Here is a 20810-nt window from a genome sequence, read left to right on the forward strand (position 1 = left end):
ATGCTTTGTCTGACTTTAACTCACTTAAATTTGCTGAGATTTGTTTTATGGCCCAGAAACCCACGATTGTGATCATTCCCCAGTTTATATTATGATTGTAGAAAGGGTTGATTGGATGCAGAGTGTAACTTAAAGAAAGTGCACTAAGTCCTTATTACATATTTAAAACTATATTACTGATGGCCCTGGTTGAGTGTATAAAACTGACAAAACTGTGATGGATTTCTGTCTCCACCCTGCAGCCATAAAGACTTCCTGAGGCTGGAGAACACGCACAGCTCAGAGAACCTGACGGTGTTAATGATGCTTTCTTTTCTGCTCCCGACGTGCTGGTAACCTCTGCTCTGACTGCCACATGCCTGGCACTTACAGCGCAGCACGTAGCAGAGGAAATCACACGCCCAGACTCTCCTGCACACAGCAGACTACACGTGTGCCTACTGCACATGTCTGGATTTTTAATCACATTGACTTGTATGTAGGAGTTGTGTCCTCAGAAAAAACGTGATCCCAGCACATGTGGCCCCATCCCTGCACCCACACAGAGCCGGTCCTCTGATTCCCACCATATTTCCCGCTGTGCCCCTTTTACTGTGAGGGGCAAGGACCGTGTCTGCTCCTCCCTGGCTTTATGGGACCCCGCCTGCCTGCTGACATTCCCCGGAAGGTACCCCCAACGCCGTCACATTCCCGCAGCCAGAGGAAGAGCCTGGGCCTCCTCAGCGCCCACCCTGTTCTGTGATCTTCTAGAGCGACACTGCCCTCCCCTCTTTTACGTAAGCTTCAGAGGAAAGTCGTGATGAAGTCGGGGGGCGAAGTGGGGGAAAGACTGCATAAGTGTAACAGTTGTGTTTCACTGGGATAAATGTCTAGGCTTTGTTACTAGAACATGGTCTGTAGGCTCCTGCATGATGAGGGACAGAAAGGCGCAGAGGAACCGGAGGCCCTGGGTTCCAGGCCCAGTTCTGCCACCAGCACTGAGTGACCCTGTGCAGGTTTCTTAACCAAGGTGGGCCTCGGTTTCCTCCTCCGAAAAAACAGATTTGCTCTCACAGGGCCCCCGAGCTCTGGCGTGCTTTCTTTCCTTCCAGTTAGATATTCAGCTGGCTTCCAGAAATATCCATATTGGATTCGCCTGTGCTCCAAACACCTCGTGCATTTTTACTATACTTTAGCCAATGGAAATACAAAGAATAAACATCAAAAATAAGACAAAATCCCTTTCCTCGAGGAAGTAATGGTTCAGTGAGAGAGGCAGGCATATCAATAAAGTTACAATCCAGGGTGACAAGCACTAGTTTAAGGTATTTCTCATACCTGGGAAATTAAAACACAACTGGAGGGCTTCCCTGGTGGCGCAGTGGTTTAGAGTCCGCCTGCCGATGCAGGGGACACAGGTTCGTGCCCCGGTCCGGGAAGATCCCACATGCTGCACAGTGGCTGGGCCCGTGAGCCATGGCCGCTGCGCCTGCGTGTCCAGAGCCTGTGCTCCGCAACGGGAGAGGCCACAACAGTGAGAGGCCCGCGTACCGCAAAAAAAAAAACAAAAAAAAAACACCACAACTGGAAAGACTTCACTGGGGGATGGGGAGGTCACACCGCTTCACCGACCCTGCAGCGCACGCTCGGCACACGGAGGCTACTCAGGCAACGTCAGGCGGTGGAGGAATGCAGTTCGTTTCCAAGGGTTGGAAAGTATCATCTCGTTTTTGCTCAACAGCCTCAACAAGTAAATAATAAGTACCCCAGGGGAAAAAGCAGATTTATGTCTATGGAATAACATAGTGATATGAAACCCCTGTCAAGTGCCTATTTTTGGAGGACGCTCAGAGATAAGAAATGGTCGCTTGTCTTTTATGGGCTACAAAACATCACCTGGACATTTTTTCAGGTGGACGCTAACATCTGGTTCTAACTGAAAAGGCAGAGAGTAGAGGTTGAGGCTGAGATTCCTCTGCACCAGCATGTTCACCACTGGCTCCTGTCTTGTCGTTTGTCTGCTGTAGAAAGAAACCTCAAGGCCAGAAAAAGTGAAGAAAATAACCTACCACGAGTGGGATATGGAGAAGCAAGTGGTGAAGAGCATCCAGTAAGTGAAGAACAATCCGTGGTCTCTGCCCCGCCCTCCTCTCCTGGGCATCACGGGGGTGGCCATGGGGCTCAAGAAAGCTTCTCTTCTAGAACCTTCCATCAGTTATCTGGGTATCTATATTGAAATTGACTTTTAAGCTCTGTTATGTCCTTCTTTAGTTTGGACTGTTTTTTTTTTCAATTTAAAGTGATGAAATAAAATTATTTTTAAGGCAGAACAAGAAAATGTTTAAACATAAAATTTTCTCTGCCATTTGAGCCACTACCCTCCCCCCCTCTTTAGTGTGCACTTTGCATCTGTATCACACATTATATTAACTGGATCCCCTTAAAGACACAGGAATGCCTGCTCACCCAAAAAAAGCAACTTCCTACTGGTGCCAGTGAGGCAATGACTTAGGAATAACACTCCTTTCTCAATCCTGCAAGAGGTCACCGTGACCCACTACTCGCCTTGTTGGGCTCACAAACTGTCAATATGTTCCTTTGATGTATGACTCTTTGTCTCAAAAACTTATATAATGTGTGCTCTGACCTCCGATGAGCAGTCTTCAGAGATTTCTAAAAGACTGCCTCCCGGGTTATAATCTTCAGGATGGCTTGAATAAAATTTTCTCTTTCTTTCTTAGATTGCCTATTGATTAATTTTTCATCAACAAATTACTAAATTCCTTTTAGATGTAAACCGCTTTAAAAATATATTCGTATTTTATTTCTAAGTCATTTTATAGTGTCTTGGTATCCATATAATCACTCAGTACATTTGGGACTGTAGAATATACTTTATATTTGAGCCTACACCTGTTTTCTATTTCTCTGTTGCACATAAAAGTTTATTCTGATTCATGTTACTAATCCAGGAACCTCAGAGATGCTTTTACCGGGAACTGCTTTCCTTCCCTGTTTTGACCAGCCAGACAAAACCAGCTACTTAAATAAACATTTTTTAAGATAAATGGAACCTGGGAGATCTAGACTGTAAAATAATCCCAGTCACTCCCAAAAACTTCATTCTAGAGTAAAGGGGGAAAAATTGCTAGTAAAATGGATGAAAGTACAAATCACTTATTGAATGAAGGTCTTATATGCAAAACATACAAAGAACTCTCAAAACTCAATAATAAAACTATCCAATTAAAAACATGAGCAAAATATATGAACAGACACTTCACAGAAGACAGACAGATGGCAAATAAGCACCTCAAGGACATTTCACACCATCAGTCATTAACCATGAAGGAGATGCAAATTAAAATCACAAGGAGATAGCACTGCACACCTATTAGAATGGCTGAAGGCAAAACCACTGACCACACCAAACATCAGTAAGAATGTAGAGAAACCGGAACTCTCTGCTGAAGGGAATGTAAAACAACCCAATCACTTTGGAAAACAGTTTGGCGTTTCTTAAAAAGTTAAACGCACACTTATCAGGATGACCCCCCAGGAACCATTCCACTCCTGGGAATTCATGCAGAAGAAATAAAAGCATATGCCCAGGGACTTCCCTGGTGGTACAGTGGTTAAGACTCTGAGCTCCCAATGCAGGGAGCCTGGGTTGGATCCCTGGTCAGGGAAGTAGATCCCACAGGCATGCCGCAACTAAGGAGCCCGCCTGCCGCCACTAAGACCCAGCACAACCAAATAAATAAATTAATTAAAAAAGAAAAAAAAAGCACATGCCCACACAAAGACCCAAACATGAATGTTCATACAGCTTGATTTGCAAAAGCCAAAAACAACCCAAAATAGAAACGACCCCAAAACCCATCAACGGGTGAGTGGATAAACAAACTGCACTTTTTTTTTTCTTTTTTGCGGTACGCGGGCCTCTCACTGTTGCGGCCTCTCCCGTTGGGGAGCACAGGCTCCGGACGCGCAGGCTCAACGGCCATGGCTCACGGGCCTAGCCGCTCTGCGGCACGTGGTATCTTCCCGGACTGGGGCTCGAACCCATGTCCCCTGCATCGGCAGGCGGACTCTCAACCACTGCGCCACCAGGGAAGCCCAACAAACTGCACTTCTTAGCAACAACGTGGAACGAATTACTGATACGGGAAACAACAAAGATGAATCTCGGATGGTTATGCTGAACAAAGGCCAGACAAAAAAAGAGTACACACTGTAGGGTTCCTTCTATGTAACTATGATACTGTGATTTATAATAACAAATACGTATTTTGTCTTCATCACCACTAATGGTACAGAGCTCCTAAAACTCTTAGAATTTCCTAAGTGATAAGAGCTATAAAGGGGTCTTTTGACACAAACCAACCCCTCTGAACCACACTTGCATATGTTAATGAAGTGACTTCCAGACCTTCCCTAAGGATGGGGGCTGGTTGCCAGGGGAACCAACCCAGTGATTAGAAGGTTGGAATTTTCAGTCCCACCCCCAGACCTCTGGGGAAAGGAGAGGGGTTGGAAACCATGTTCAGTCACCCACCGCCAACGATCTAACGTATCGTGCCTGTCACGAAGCCTCCAGAAATCCCCCAAAAGGATGGGGTTCAAGAGCTTCTAGGCTGGTGAACCGGATGCATCCACATGCCAGAAGGGTGGTGCACCCCAAACTCACGGGGTTCTGTGTCTCATCATCGAGCTGCTCACTCATATCCTTGAAGGTCCTTCGCAACAGCCTGGTCATCCATCTAGTGGGTAAACTGGTTTCCTGAGTTCTGTGCACCATCAGGCTCAGACAGGGGTCACGGGAACCTTGGATTTACAGCCACTCGGCCAGAAGTGCAGGTAACAAAGGAAGCTGGGGGGCTTGGGTGGGGGGATCTTGTGGGACAGGCCCTTCACCTGTGGGATGGGTGCTCTCTCCACCAGATAAACGTCAGAACTGAGTTGAACTGCAAGCCACCTGGCCGGTGTCACCAAACTGCTTGCCGTGGGGACACTACATGCCTGGTGTCAGAGTGAAGAAGCAGGAGACACACAGAGGACTGCTTTTCCTTTACAGTAACATTCTGGAAACGCACACCAATCTCACGACAGAGAGCAGATCCATGGTTGCCTGGAGGTGCGGGAGAGACGGGGGCGGGGTGGGGGGGGGTGACAAAGGCCGGAGGAACCTTCCATGGGCGACAGCGTGCGCGCTCACGGCTGTGTGCACAGGTCAGAACTCACCAGGCTGCACCTTTCAAACATGTATCATTTACTGTTGGCCAGTTACGCCTTATTGAATGAAGGTCTTATATGCAAAACATACAAAGAACTCTCAAAACTCAATAATAAAACTATCCAATTAGTTTAAAAACTGGATCCGTGGGGTTGGATAAGAGATAAGAGCAGAATACAAATTGGGAGACGCCTGGAAAATTATTTCATATTTAGATTTTGACACGATGGTCAGGGAGAAAGAATTACTGTGAGCCACAGACACGGCACGAAAGACCACGACAGAAAAAAACAGAAAAAGATAAATTTAGCAACTCGTCAGGCGCCACAGTTAATGGCTCGATGAATACAGCAAACAGAAATGCTAACTCACTTCCTAGGAAAAGTTTTCCTCCTACAGAGTTCCACCCTCCAAAGTGGATGTGTCCCCGCTCCACAATCAGGGAGCGGGCGGTGCAAACTGAGCACAGACAGCCGTCCTGAAAGGGGCCTGGCCCTGGCACAGCAGCCGAACAAGCCAGGCCAGCGAGCAGAATCCAAGTTCTTCAGGATCTCAATCCCACTACACCCCAGTCCTCACCTACAAGACGGAAGCAACGCCTGCCTGCTCCCCTCCGAGGGCTCCGATGACACCTCCGATGACATGGTACACCAAGGCCACGAACAGCGTAAAGTGGATCCCAAACCCCAGATACTACCCCTGTGAAGGAATCAGTGCTTACCTGACACATTAAAAAACGAACTCTGTGCCTCCCTTTTCCCTTTAGTTGGACAAGAAGGGCAAGAATGGCTTGTCAGCACCACAATCAGGCTGTGATGCGTAGGAAAGGCTCATAAGCTGCTCAGCGCGGTATTATCGTCACTATTTATGACCCACGCTAAGTACCTGTTACATGAATGCCCTTTTAAATGAAACGAAAATTGTCAGCTTCTTATTCAAAGTACAGTAAACATATGACCCATGGATACTTTATAAACACAACAGTAAACTGAGTGAACACTGCGTTATTTTCATAACATGAAACACATGAATAAACCCTCAGAAGCTAAAACCATCCAGGGTGGCTTTAGCACTTGTGAGGGTGAATTGATCTCAGAGAATTTTCAGGGACTCAGACTCTACCTGTATGACCTATGACCTCAAGGTTTAATTCTCAAAAGCCTCTAGTTTTTGTTTCTAATTATTTACCTGACCATAAATTGAAAGTCTTCTCCAAGATTAGGCAGCATCTCCTCTTTTTGTTAAGGAAGATGCAGCACTTATTTTTCTCTGCCCTACTCTTTTGCACCAATTACTTGAGAACAACGTTCACCAAACAAATTAATGAAGAAAATCCCAAATGCGTTAAAAATAAATGTAAGCTCCTAGAGGAAACAACAAATTATAAGATATAAAATTAGATCATTTACCAAGTGTGTAAAGAAAACACTAACAGCAGAGCCTGAAATACCCACTTGGACCATATGGAGCTTCCACTTTTGTTGGTCAAAAATAGCCAAACGTTGGCAACTCATACGAACGACATCCTGAAATAAGGTCAAAATAGCAGAAAAGCTGTAGAACCTACCAACTGTTCCCTAGCAGACATGCTACAGATCTTGAGTCTGTATTTTTAGAAACCAAAAGCATCCTGGTGGCAATATTTTTGGCAACTAGAAGCTGTGTTCATGAAAGATAGTTAAGATAAACTGAATGGTTATTTTAGTTAACCACTCCCAACTGTTTGCACTATGCAAGTACCAGAGAAATACTAGTAAAATATCTAACATTTGCAACACTTGGTCTCAAAACATCAAGCCTGGCATCCTATGGGCTTCATTCTTCTTAACACAGTCCAACAGGTGAACCGTGACCATTCGGGGTTTCTAGTTCACTTTATAGAAAATCAACCAAAGAAACAAAATCATAAAGCTAACGATGGTAACCCCGTTACAGATGATAAATGGGAACATTTTACATACCTGAGCATTTTATTATATACGTTATGTCATTTACACCCCACTACAACCTTATGGGTTGGCACTGCCCTCGCTTAACAGATAAAGAACTCAGGGCTCAAAAATTAACTTATCCAAAGTGACATGATTCATAAGTAGAAGAACTTAAACTCAAAACCAGTTCTGCCACATGCCGTGGAGCGGCTGGGCCCGTGAGCCGTGGCCGGTGAGCCCGCACGTCCGGAGCTTGTGCTCCGCAACGGGAGAGGCCACAACAGTGAGAGGCCTGCGTACCGCAAAAAAAAAGAAAAAAGTTCTGGTGGGTGCCAAAGTCTTAGGATGTTTCTGCAACTAAGACCCTCTACCAGCATCACCATCCGAGGATCCACGGTCTCTCAGATGCTCTGAGGAATATTTTCAATGTTTTCAGCAGCTTATCAAGATTATTATCCTCCTTTTACAGATAAGGGAAATGAGGATCAAGGATTTACGTGGATTTTGCTCAAAAGCTTAATTAAGCCTCTATGTTTTTAGCATTTGAACCCAAGATCTTCCATAACTTCTAAATTTACACTCCTCCTCTGTGCCATACCAAGTACCGAGCACCAAGTGACAGGGCCGGTAACATGTAATGAAATGCACACAATTATTAAATTTGTTTAATATTTGTAAGTATTCTACTTAGGCTGAAAAACAATTTCATTGCAAGAGACTTAGAAATGATTCCAGTAAAACCACCCAGAGACGCTGTCCTAATTCTCCCAGACAATTGGGACCACGACTCAACATTCCCTCAGTCCCACACTGCCAACCACCGCAAAAATGAGCAAGTACTTGGAAATTACATAGCAGCCATTAAAAGGCACAATATGTGTCTTATATTATTACACAAAACACGTCAGTATATTCTAAGAACTGTTAACTCCTCCAAAGTTAAGTGAGGGTTGTAACAGATTTAACAAATAACGTTGTTTGCCCTCACAAAACTTTAGAGGACATCTTTATATTGTTTCAGATAGCCTTTTTCTTTAACTTAAAAAACAAAAGCTATTTAATGAAGTTTAAACCAATGTGTAACTTTTAAATACTACACGTGGCTTTCCAGTTATATCAACGGAAAGAAGAAGATGCTGAAATAAGACTCTCAAAATAGATTATGCTGACTTTTAAAACTTTAAAGAACAGTAATTTAAACCCACAAGTGATATAAATGTTGCCTTGCTTTTATGATTTTCAGATCATGACCACAGAACCCAAAATGTAGTAGATTTTATGTGCTGGCATTTGAGAGCTATTCCCCAACTCCTGTTCTCCCTTCTATATCACAGAGGCTGGCAGGCTAAACCAACATTTCTCAGGCCCCTTGCTAGGGGAGTTCTAAATTTGCTTTTGCTTCTTTCCCTATCCCATATGCCTTTTATTTCTTTTTCCTGCTTTATTGCACTGGCTAGGACAATTCTGAATAGGAACGTTGAGTGACTAGCCTTGCTCCTAATGTCAGGCAAAAGCATTCAGTCTTTCACCAGTAATTGTAATATCAGCTGTAGGTTCTTCATAGACAGCTTTTATCAAGTTCAGGAAGCTCCCGTCTACTCCAACTTTTTTGAGAGTTTCCTTCTGTTCTTAGTTTTCTGAGTTTTTAATCATGACTGGACGATGAATATTGTTAAATGCTTTTTCTACATCTATTGAGTTGATCATAGGGGTTTTAAAAATTCTGTTTGTTTAGTTTGTTGATATTGTGAATTATTCCTGCATTTCTGGAATAAATGGTCCTTTGGCATGATATATTACCCTTTCTATATAAACTGTATTTAATTTGTTAATATTTTGTGGAGAAATATCCGTTTTTTGTATCAGAGTAATACTGACCTCATAAAATAGTGTTCCTTTCCTTCTGTTTTCTGAAGGGTTTGTATATAATTGGTATTATTTCTTTCTTAATAGGTTGGCAGAATTCACCAATGAGACCATGTGGGCTCAGAGCTTTCTTTTGAGGACAATTTTTAACTACAAATTCAATTTCTTTAATAAAGAGCTATACAGGTTACCCATTTCTTTTTTTTTTTTTTTTTTAAGATTTTTTGATGCAGACCATTTTTAAAGTCTTCATTGGATTTGTTACAATATTGCTTCTGTTTTATGTCTTGGCCTTTTGGCTTGCGAGGCACATGGGATCTTAGCTCTCCAACAGGATCAAACCCGTGCTCCCTACATTGGAAGGCCAAGTTCTTAACCACTGGACCGCCAGGGAAGTCCCTATCCATTTCTTCTTGAGTGAGGTTTGGTAGGTTATATCTTTGATGGAATTTGTCCATTTATCTAAGTTATCATATGTATTAAGTGGCTCATAATATTTCCTTATCTTCCTATTAATATCTGTAGGATCTATATTGATGGCCTCTCTTTTCTAATATTAGAAATTTTTGCCTCTTCTCTCTCTTTTTCCTGATCACTATGACTACAGGTTTGTCACTTTTATTGATCTCATCAAAGAAACAGCTTTTGGTTTCACTGATTTTTTTCCTATTTTTTTTTCCTGTTTTTTATTTCATTGTTTTCTGCCCTTATCTTTATTATTTTCTTCCTCTGCTTGTTCTGGGTTTAATTTGCTCTGTGCCTTCTAGTTTCTTTTTTTTTTAATTTATTTTTTTGAAGTATAGTTGATTTACAATGTTGTGTTAATTTCTGCTGTACAGCAAAGTGATTCAGTTATAAATATATATATTCTTTTTCATATTCTTTTCCATTATGGTTTATTACAGAATATTGAATATAGTTCCCTGCCTTCTAATTTATTTTCTTTTTTAACATCTTTATTGGAGTATAATTGATTTACAATGGTGTGTTAGTTTCTGCTGTATAACAAGGTGAATCAGTTATACATATACATACATCCCCATATCTCCTCCCTCTTGCATCTCCCTCTAACCCTCCCTATCCCACCCTCTAGGTGGATATAAGGCACTGAGCTGATAAAGTAAAAGTTTATATTATTGTTTCAAAACTTCTGTTTTCTAATATAAGCCTTTAACACTATAAATTTCCCTTTGAAGTACTGCTTTAGGCACATCCCATAAATCTTGATATGTTATATTTTCATTTTCATTCAAGGTATTTTCTGATTTCCCTTGTGACTTCCCCTTTGACCCGTGGGATCTTTATAATGTGATATTTAATTTCAAAATATTTGGTGATTTCCCAAACATCTGATACTGATTTCTAGCTTAATTCTGCTGTGGTCAAAGAATTCAGACATATTCCTGGAAAATTACCTGTAACATGAAAGTATGGGAATCAACATCAATTTTTTGATAGGAAGTTACTGGAGTGCTATGGCCAGGGTCAAGGTGAGGCAGGATTAGAGGTCAAGGCTTCTGGCATGCCCCACACACAGACATCAAGAGTAATACGTTCTCTCTCAATACCAACTCAGAACCAAGACTTGTTATTCTCCCTCTACCCTTAATGCAAAAAAGGACAATTCCACAAACATCAAGTGATTTTTTTCACTCTGTAAAGCAGGCAAGACAGACGGCAGAATTTTGTACAGAAGGAAAGTGAGGTTCCAAGCAGGACCTGCCTTCCTAGTACACCATCCTCGTTACTCTTGAGGCATTCCTCAAAGATAGGGAAATACAGGTCATTTAAACCCGTAAATAATTCAAAACCTCATCTGAGCCACTGTTGGAATCACCACTTCACTTCAGAGTGAGTTACAGTAACACCTGAGGAGGTTTAAGTTTTATCACCTTGGCTTCTCATACCCACTCGTTATTAACAAGATCCAAAAAATAATGAACTGGTTAAACCTCAGGAAACAGAAAGTAAATGGGCAAGATATATAGGGGGGGAAATGAGACCCCAGTTTAATGAGTCAAAAACTGCATATCCATACTTGTTCACGTAAAAATTAACAGGAAATGAATATATCAAATTATAGTTTTTCTCTTTCAACCTCTCACTGTTGATTAGGACCAAAAGCTCTAAAATATTATCTGCGGTTAATATTTATATATTAAAATATATTGATGTTTTAATATTTTGAAACACTAACATATTTTATCCTACTCCATTTCAAATTCAAATTCTAAACTATAATGTTATAGAAATTAAATGGCTTTAAGGGTAAAAGGCACACAGTCTTACCGTGTAACTGTTGACTTATGGGTTGCAGAGATGTCCCTCAGGTAGCATCACCACTTTGGCCCAGATATCAGTAGTAACAGCAATCAAAATTAAAACTAAGAAGAAAGAAAAAAAAAAATTAACTACCGGCAAGCAAAATGCATTCACGTCTCCAAGAAAGTCTTAAATTCAAATTTCACATTCCAATAATTTCGTCAGGGGAGCTCTAGTCCCAGAACTAGTTCTTTTTAAGTTAGTTTAAGCAGGGAGCTAATAAGGAATGTGAATTCCGGTATAATTCCCACTCTCTATCCTGGAATAAGCTCTGAAATTAACTTCAAGGTATCTAGTAAATAACAGCCGAAGGGAAGAAAAACAAAAAAGCCCAGTATACCACAGGTCTATTCAACTGAACTGCTTACACACATTTTAGGTTTGTGACCGCCCACAATTAACTGGATACAGATCATTCGCATAAGAACTCAAGTCAATAAAAATCTTGGTGGTCACTTCACAAATATTTTAATAGTACATGTGGGGATAAAACAGTAACGACGACTTAAAACCTGCTGAATTGACCCTAGAAAGTGTTTCCAGGATAACAGATTTTAACAGCAAGGCTACAGAGTTATCTGAAGATAAACACTGTTTGTGGTACCAAAAATATAGTACAGTTTCCTACCCAAATAGAGTTACCATTCACTTAGGAGAATACATTTAAGAAACATATAGAGAACAAGCATTCGTTCATTCGGCAAAACATTTCTAAGCATCTTGCGTAAGCTGGCCCGCCTTTAAACCCTGCAGACACAAAAATGACTGAGAAAACGCCTGCTCATGAAAGAACTGAGTCTTGCAAGGGTGACTGATGCGCGTAGATAATTATAATACAACACGGTAGATGCGGGAAAGAGCAGGGCAGCCCAGAAGTGGGCTGGGGTATAGCAAAAGCTTCGTGGGAGGTCAAGGAAGGGTGGGGGTGGGGGGAGGGGGAAGGCCGTGCAGGCCCTGGAAAGGAGGGGGTGTGATCTCCGTAGGGAAGGAAAGCAACTTGAAGTCTAGAAGGGACTGTCTGGCTGTGCGTGAACTGTATGTGGGCCAGTGGATAACGAGAACGTCCACAGTTAAGACTGTCACCATCCTTTTGAAAGTGCAAAAGGAAACAGAAAGGTCATTCGATAATACTACGCATGTCCTCCTAGTTTGCTCAGTTAAAATTAAAAGCAGCACGTGATTCTCTCTCCCCTCCTTCGGAGCGGCTGGACAGCACTTGATGATGCAAAATGTAAAAGTGATTTTTTCCTGTCGTTTGCATAAGTGATCATCCTATTTCCAAAAACAGAGGAGCATCCCTGGGTTTCAGATTATCCAGGCCAAATTTCACCTGAACCAGATCACCTTATTTGCATGATTTTGGAAGTAACCAGCACTATGTAACTATACAACTAACTGTACCTAAGGGCAATCCAAATGTGTGTGCCCTGGACGCCCCTTTACATTCGCCATCATGGGTTAACTCTTCCTTTGGGAAACACAGCTATGAATTTTCCCATTTGTGTGAAAGGCTACGGAAGTAGAACTTTGTTACTGGTTGCCACTTGGTGAATGCCTTACTGAGGACTTAGCAGAGTGCTGAGTCACCTATGATTAACTTAATCTTCACAAGGCAGGACGGAAAAATGTTGCCCGCCATCAAGCTAGCGGCCACTGCAGCTGCCCTGATGGTGCGCCCTGAGGGGGTTCAGGACGGAGAAAAATAGGATACCGGTCCTAGGCAGTTAAGATGCACATCTAAGGAAGAATTTCAAAGAGCCCAGACTCTTGCATCTTCCCACACAAAGAAAAACACTAAAATCGTTAACTTGAGATGTTTGGTTTTTGTGATGGGCAGTCATCTTTAGATGTTCCACTACATGCCCCAACCCCCCACCCCCCCCCCCCACCCCCCCACCCCCACCCCCGCCAGCAAAAACTCCTATCCTGGCTCCCTCCTCACCTCTTTGGAATACTTCCTCAGAGTATCTGAGAGGCTGTCTCCCGGGCTATAGTCCTCGGTAAATTCCCAAATAAAACATAACTCGAAGCATTTAGCTTGTGTGATTTTCTTCAGTCGACACAGGTAATATCTCCGTTAAAAAATGAGGAAATTGAGGATCGGAAGGTGACTTGCCCCGGCCGACACAGCTTGGAAGAGCCAGAGCCAGGACAGGGCTGTCTGGCCACCGTCACTGTTCTTAATTACTGTATCAGATGGCCTCCTCTGGACGTGCATACGTGCATTTTTCTTTCCTACTGAGCTGATAACCCGTCTAACCTAAGTCAGGAACCACGAAGGTCTTGAAGAGTTAACTGGACTCTGTGAATGTGTTGCCTTACTTTACAGGGGAAAAGCGTATGTTGAACTCCTTTGAAGGTACAGGTTAAGGTTATTAAGTGTGAAACGCAGCACCTCTACTAAGAGGTGTTGCATTAGCACAGGGAAACACATATATGTGAAGCACCAGGATTTACATGGGTTCTGTCACTGGTTAAGCCCTGGCCATGGTGCTGAACATGCCACTCCGGCTGCACCTGGGAGCACAGCCACCCTTAACTTCCTGCCAACTGGCTTGCATCTGTGATGCTCCCCTGCCACGAACGCCTCTCCTCGTGTGGCTTCCGTGCATCCAAATTGGCTCCAGTCTTTACAGCGCAACCTGTGAAGCCTCCTCCACCCACCGTTCCTCCCTCTATCAGTTTAATAAACACCTGCCTGCTGTGGTGATGTGTCAGGCTTCATGTGCCCCGACCCTGGAAAGCCAAAACCCAATCCTGCACCCCCAAGAACCTCTCGATCCCCCAGAAGAAAGGCTGTATCAACAAGGAATTGGTATTCAGTGTGACAACTGTGTGTGCGTGGTATCGAGAGCGGGGGGGGAGGGGCGAGGGGCAGCCAGGGTGGGGTGGGGCAGGGAGGCTTCACAGCTCTGGTAACACTGTGGCCTTAATTCAGATGACAGATGACCCAGACCTACAATAAGATGGGAGAATTTATGAATGGGAATGAACTTGGGAGAGGTAGGCACTGAGTGCTAGAGCGGATGGGCACCGAGGGGTCTCGGGGGTGGAGCCCAGGAGCAGAGGCGGGAATGCCAGGCTCAGCCCCCCGCAGTGATGGGCGTGTTCCACACGTGGACGCCGGCCCATGTGGTGGGCCCAGTCACAGAGAGCACTCGACCGACCACTTTACCTGTGCCAAGTGTGACTGAGGGACTGAGTTTTCTGTTTTATTTCTTTTGAATTAATACTGATTTGAACAGCAATACGTGGCTAGTGGCTACGGGCCTGAACAGTGCAGCTCTTAGCATTGCAGACTCGAGATTCTGAGCTGAGGGGCTGTCACCAGACCTGGGAAAAGGATCCCCAAGAGAAAGGGACGCGGACACGCAAATATTTGTTGAATAGATGGACGAACAGGCCAACGGACAGAGTAACAAAGTGGGTGGTCTTCAAGGATTCCTCCCTCTAAAATCCCATCGAGAGGTGCCTGTCCTCGCCATTCGGGTCTAGAGTAATGCCCTCAACATGGCGGCATCAAAATGTACTCATGCTGGCTCCAGACCGCAGCCTCATCCTTAAAATACTACTACTAACTTAAAATTCCCTATACTATGAATTCCTTATACTCTGAAGAAAACAGAGAGAGAGAAAAGGGGGGAAAAGGAAAAACTACATTTTTGAAACCATAATTTAGAAAATAATCATAGATTAAAGATAATCAATGAAGCCAGGATAAATTGCTGTCTAGTAAAATATGTTATTTTCTAAGAAAATGAAAGAAAGCAGGGAGGGGAGAGGAGTAGCAGCTTTACCAGGAGGTCAGGTAATTTCAAATACATTGCAGACCCTTCAGCTCCTAAGCAGTTCAGCTGACATTTGGTCTATACTCTTCTGTACTCTGATGAGAGAAAAGACTGCATTTACTCACGAAATACTTAATTTTGTTCTAGAGAGCATTTTAAAAGGTCAATGATAATAAAGTTTTTCCTAGGAATATGCCCTTTCCTCTTAGTTACCTACAACATCCAAAGTCAACATGAAAGAAAGAACTCTGTGACATGAAAACACTTAACCTGAGAACAGGTTGTGTCTAAGTAACTCACTGGTAATCTGCCAATATTATGCTAATCTGATTGTATTAGGATTTGTTTACTATTTTGGTCCTTGCCGTCTCACCTAAGCTTCTGAATTCCAGTTTTCCAGAAATGGAAAGCCGGTACATACAACACACACACGTGGTCCAGGACAGCAGTTTCTGCACTGCATTCCAGGGCCACCTTCTTCACCAGGCTCAGATTCTAAGTTCCTCTCCATCCAGGAGGTCGTGTCATCAATGTTCTTCACTATGCACATAGCAAGCTCTACTTACAAGACTGTTAGACACTCTGCAACATGCAGACTCCATTACCTTCAGAGAAACATCTCATCAGCACGTCTAACGGGAATGTTTTTAGCTAGAAGCGTGTCTAACAACACGACAAAACAGCAACCTCTGTGCTGCCTTGCTCGGCCTCACAGGTCGGTTATCTGAGCTTCAATTCCCACGGCTAGAATTGCCCTGCATCACTTAGATCAGAGCCACACGGAACACACTTAGCTGGCCCCGCAGTTCACCTCAACGCGTAAGTGAGCTCTTACGTAGGAGGGATGAGGAATAAGATACGGTCTTGGTGCCCAGAGAGCTTTACCTGGTGAGGAAGGATGTGTGTGTGTGTGTGTGTGTGTGTGTGTGTGTGTGTGTGTGTGTGTGCGTGCACATGTGCGCCCATAAAACAAGCAGCAGAAGGAATACTGCTGTACACAACACAGAAACAGTGTCAGCCGACACTGACTGAACACCTACATATAAGCCCATTCCCAGTTAGGGACACATTCAGTTAACAATTAATAAAACCACATTAATCATTCTATGAGGGTGCAAATGAAAAATTCTCCCAGTTTTTTTTTTTTTTCTGCGGTACGCAGGCCTCTCACTGTTGTGGCCTCTCCCGTTGCGGAACACAGGCTCCAGACACGCAGGCTCAGCGGCCATGGCTCACGGGTCCAGCCACTCCGCGGCATGTGGGATCATCCCGGACCGGGGCACGAACCCGCGTCCCCTGCATCAGCAGGCAGACTCTCAACCACTGCGCCACCAGGGAAGCCCTAATTCTCCCAGTTTTAAGTAATTTGTTCATTTAAAAAGTATGCATCACAGACCTAAATACTAGCGTCATAAAACAATAGTTTCTTCCCCTTAACCTGATGAACAGTAACTACCCAGTGAAATAAGAAGACAAAATGATCAATTCTTGATATAACATGGCTGTGCAGAGAGCCACAGCTGGCCCATACCTCTGGGCTAACGGTCCCCGGCCAGAGAACTGAATAACGCAGATCAAGATCTGGGCCACATCAACCGCCCATGATCTATTCAGACACTTAGTTCCTTTCTACAATACAGGAGCAACACAGCCATGAGTCAGCCAGCAGGGACACGACATACAGAAAGACAGCACACTGAAGTCCGAAAGTGCTAAGTGGCAAGAGAGATCCGTGCACAGTGTCGTGGGAGGAAAGGACCAATGCCGGCTTCAATAAACAAGACTTATAATGTGCGTGTGGAGCAAAGCGACACCGAGAGACTGATTCCTGTCCTCTGAAACGCACAGAGGATGCGAGGTTAACATAAAGACAAGTGCTACCTCACCACCTAAACATGAAGACATCACGAGGGGGTCCAAAAGTTCCCAGGTCCAGAGCTTGCTCATAAAATAAAGAGTGTGTACTGCCTGCCTGGGCAGCTACAGGATACGCACAGGCCAGAGTTGTAAGGGCCCAGAGATCCACCCGCCATTCAGTGCGGACTCCCCTCTGCCCCATCCCTGGATGCTTCTTGTGAACACTGTTCAGGGAGAGGAATGTGTAACCTCTCGTTGAGAACCCAAGCTCTGTATTCAGTTAAAGCCTGTATCTTTAACACTTCAAACCAATGCTCTCTGTTCTGCCCTCTGAAACCAGAGAATCTACCAAAGCCTTCAACTCTGCAAGCTTCCAAGGGTCTGAAAGCACTCTGGCCTTTCCCAGGTGCTCCAGTCTGCCCTTCACAGACGCAGGGACAGCAGGGGAGCCGAGGGAAGCAGCACACCCTCTGTTAACGCGGCCAGTCGGGCTGTTCCATCGGCTTTACCTTGGGGTCCCTGACACCGCCGCCCTGCCCCCACAGGGACAGGCCAAGCCCTGGGCAGGGTCTGCAAGCTTCCCTCCCATCACTCCTCCCCACACTGCCTTCATGCACACACCCTCCACACCTGCATCTCCCCTCCCCACACTTGCATCTCCCCACACCTGCATCTCCCCTCCCCACACTTGCATCTCCCCTCCCCACACGTGCGTCTCCCCACACCTGCCCTCCTGCCCTCTACCTTCTGACCAGCGAGGGGTCACTTCCACCCCAAAGCTCTGCTCAGCTGCTGGCAGATTCCACCCCCTCCTCTGTGCCCAGCAAGTCAGCCAGGGGACAGAGGATGCCATGGTGCAGTGGGCTCTCAAGCCAGGATTCAGCTCAAACTGGCCTCCCACTTACACCCTCTAAGGCAGGTTATTTAAGCTTAAATTACCCGAAATACAACGAGAGCGAGAATCAAAGGAGTGATCCCTGGGACAAGCCTGGCCTCACACGTGGTAACAAGCCCCTGAGAACATCCATCACTGACCCGGCACCACTCCTGCCTGTTGCCCGGGCACTGTGACAGCCCCCAGCGTGGGAAGAGGGTCACCCACGTCCTTATACCCGCAGGGCTTCACACAGAAAGGAGCTCCGAAGCCTCCTGAACAGTGTTGAGTCCAGAACAAAACAAACAGTGAATCAGTAAACGAGCACACAAAAGCCTAAAAGCAAGATGACTGAAGAAGCCCAGATTTAGTTCTGGTCTTACTCGTTTGCCTGGTTATCATTACTGCAACACAAAGTACCGCACTGCCGAGAGATCAAAGAACTCAGAGGTGGAAAAGGTTCGGAAATTCACGGTAAACAATCAGTTTTCAAAGCAAAAGTGCATTTTCTAGTTATGTATTGCTTCTGCCTACCTGAGTGTTAAGCTTTTATTAAAAATATATATATATATTTTAACACTCATTGCAGAGAGGTCTGGCCCTGCGCCACCACCGGAGTCCTAAAACTGCACTCTTCACTATCAAAGACCTTTCTCATTTTCTTTTTTTTAATTCCTGGCTCAATGTTCGGCACACAAGCAACACTCAAAAAACATCTGTCAAATAAGTGAACTTTCTCAAATGACTCGGTTAAAAAAATCATCATGCATCTTCGTGACCTACTTCAACCAGCAGTGTCCTGTGACCTGGTGCTGGCCCTGTGGTCACCATTTCAAGGGCTGCGCTCCGCCCAGGGAAACAGCAGGAGCATTGGGGTCAACAGAACACCACTTTCAGGGCAACCAAACAGTTAATGAGCTTTTGCGGAATGGGCATAAAAAGATAAAATAATAATAACTTGCACAGGATAAAAATAAGGCTTCCAGCTTGAAGAAAGATTGCTGACTGGGAGCAAGTTTTCAGAAAGCTGTTTAGCAACATTATGGAACAATCCACAACCGCCAAACACAAATGTGGAGTGGGACCAACTGGCAGCGGCACGCCGTTTGCTTTCGCAATATTCACAGGCAGCTGGAGAACGGAAAAAACAAAGGAGTGGCAGGACAGATGCAGGAGACAGAGGGACAGAACTGACCATCGGGGAGGGATGGAGGACAGGAAAACAGGGGGAGGCCTAGGGACCCCTGAACACTTGTTCCAGAGTCCCGCAGATGACAGTTACAACAAGCTTACCCGTTAAGACATCCCTTCTTAGAAACGGGACACTGTGTCCTTGGCCGAGGTCCTGGCACCCTTCCTGTTGCTTGTGACCCCACAGGGATGACAAGCCAACGATTCCGGAGGGGGCGGGGGGTGGCTGAGGATAATAGTCTAAACCCTGAAACAGATCCAACTCAAGTAAAAAGATTTTCTTGCCTAAACGATGTTATATTTTTCTCTGCTTTAATTACTGAATCCTGTAACTGGAATTCACCACTGATTCAAAGAGATGCTAAAAATAGTCTGTTCTAGAATGAGGAATGAGAAGCATCGTGTAATTTTGCTACTAAATGGACTCCTGCTTTTTTCACAGCTCAGTAACTTACTCTTCAAATATATTTCCTCTTTTTATTAACCAAAAATGTAAAGGCACTTCAGATGCACATTAAACGTCAATTTTCAACACTAACTATGTATTTATAAGTTTATAAGTAAAATCTCAGACATACACCAACCTTACTTAAAAACAGTCTGACTCTTTTCCTCAACATCTAATCATGACCTTCACTAAACACCTCTGACTGCAAGAATACAGTCTCATTTCCATATGATGAATGAACAGAGCTGTGATCCAACAGGCTCCCGCTGCAAATGGCAAATTATTAGTAACACCTCACATTTGAATCCATGGTGCCGTTTACAAAGGGTTTTCACGTAAATCATCTCATTTAATCTCTACAACAACCCTGCCACAAACAAGCAAGGCAGAAATTACTTTAACCAGCTTACAACTGAGGAAGCAGGCTCCAAGAGTGAAACAGCTTGTAAAGGTGGGACAAGCCCTCACCTACGTCCTGCTCACGCTAAGTCCCACCTTGTACTCCAAACTCAGCCCCTCCTAAGACTCACACAATTCCCATCCTCCAAGTCCAACAGAACTCAGGATGAGCAGAACCCAGGTGACTCCCAACACCTCTCCTTTCCACTGAGGCTTACCTCCAACGCACAGGCTCTGTCTTCTTAACTCAACTAGAAGCCCTGGAGGGTAAAAATGGAATCTTACATTTCGTACTGTCTAGAATGATACCACACACATCACAGGGATACACTGAATTACTGTCATGATGCCACCGATCAGAGAGTCATCAGGAGACCAAGGTCTAACTTCAGCACCCCAACGACGGCATGACTCTTGGCTTTGGCCCACCTTCCTAGCTGCAACTAGGTTAGAAAATCCTGGAAGTCTGTCCCAGGCCATCGTAAATAAATATAAAAGAGGTTTCCTTAGCAATGACTAAAGTTGCCTTACATTTTCAACTTGTTTGAGTCTTTGCTGCTCCCCCACACCCATAAACGGTTCCTGGATTCTGACTGTGTGTTGGTTCCTGAGCACCCGGGAACGGGACCCACTGGGTGTCTCCATGGTGTCTATTCGCTTGATGTGCCCCGCCTTGACTCCCATATTCACCTGGCTTCTGTTCCCGCCAGGACACACAGCTTGAACTTCCAGGCCCCACTTGGTTCTCTCGACCCTAGCTTCCCAGCCCACCCTCGCATCAACCACAGTCGGCCCGTACAGGGACCTGAGGAGCTTCTACAACTGACCGAGAGAGGGGTCCAGCCTACTTTTTTATCTTCAGCTTATACCTGGAGTTCTGCATGTCCACAACTCCTTCAAGAGAAGGACAGACGTAACA

The 20810-nt window shown here is 44.5% G+C and overlaps 1 protein-coding gene across 2 annotated transcripts in view; it reads right to left on the minus strand.

Moving 5' to 3' along the window:
• Positions 1 to 20810, minus strand: part of WASF3 (WASP family member 3) — a 91226-nt gene that overhangs the window by 45624 nt on the left and 24792 nt on the right. For both annotated transcript variants that reach the window (XM_029210420.1, XM_029210421.1), the window contains exon 2: positions 11302 to 11396. The gene's annotated coding sequence lies outside the window, so the exon portion shown is untranslated. The remainder of the gene's footprint in view (positions 1 to 11301; positions 11397 to 20810) is intronic.

Source organism: Monodon monoceros, unplaced genomic scaffold, assembly GCF_005190385.1.
Source record: "Monodon monoceros isolate NGI ecotype Baffin Bay Population unplaced genomic scaffold, NGI_Narwhal_1 Super_Scaffold_8, whole genome shotgun sequence".
In the NCBI taxonomy this organism is placed as follows: domain Eukaryota; kingdom Metazoa; phylum Chordata; class Mammalia; order Artiodactyla; family Monodontidae; genus Monodon; species Monodon monoceros.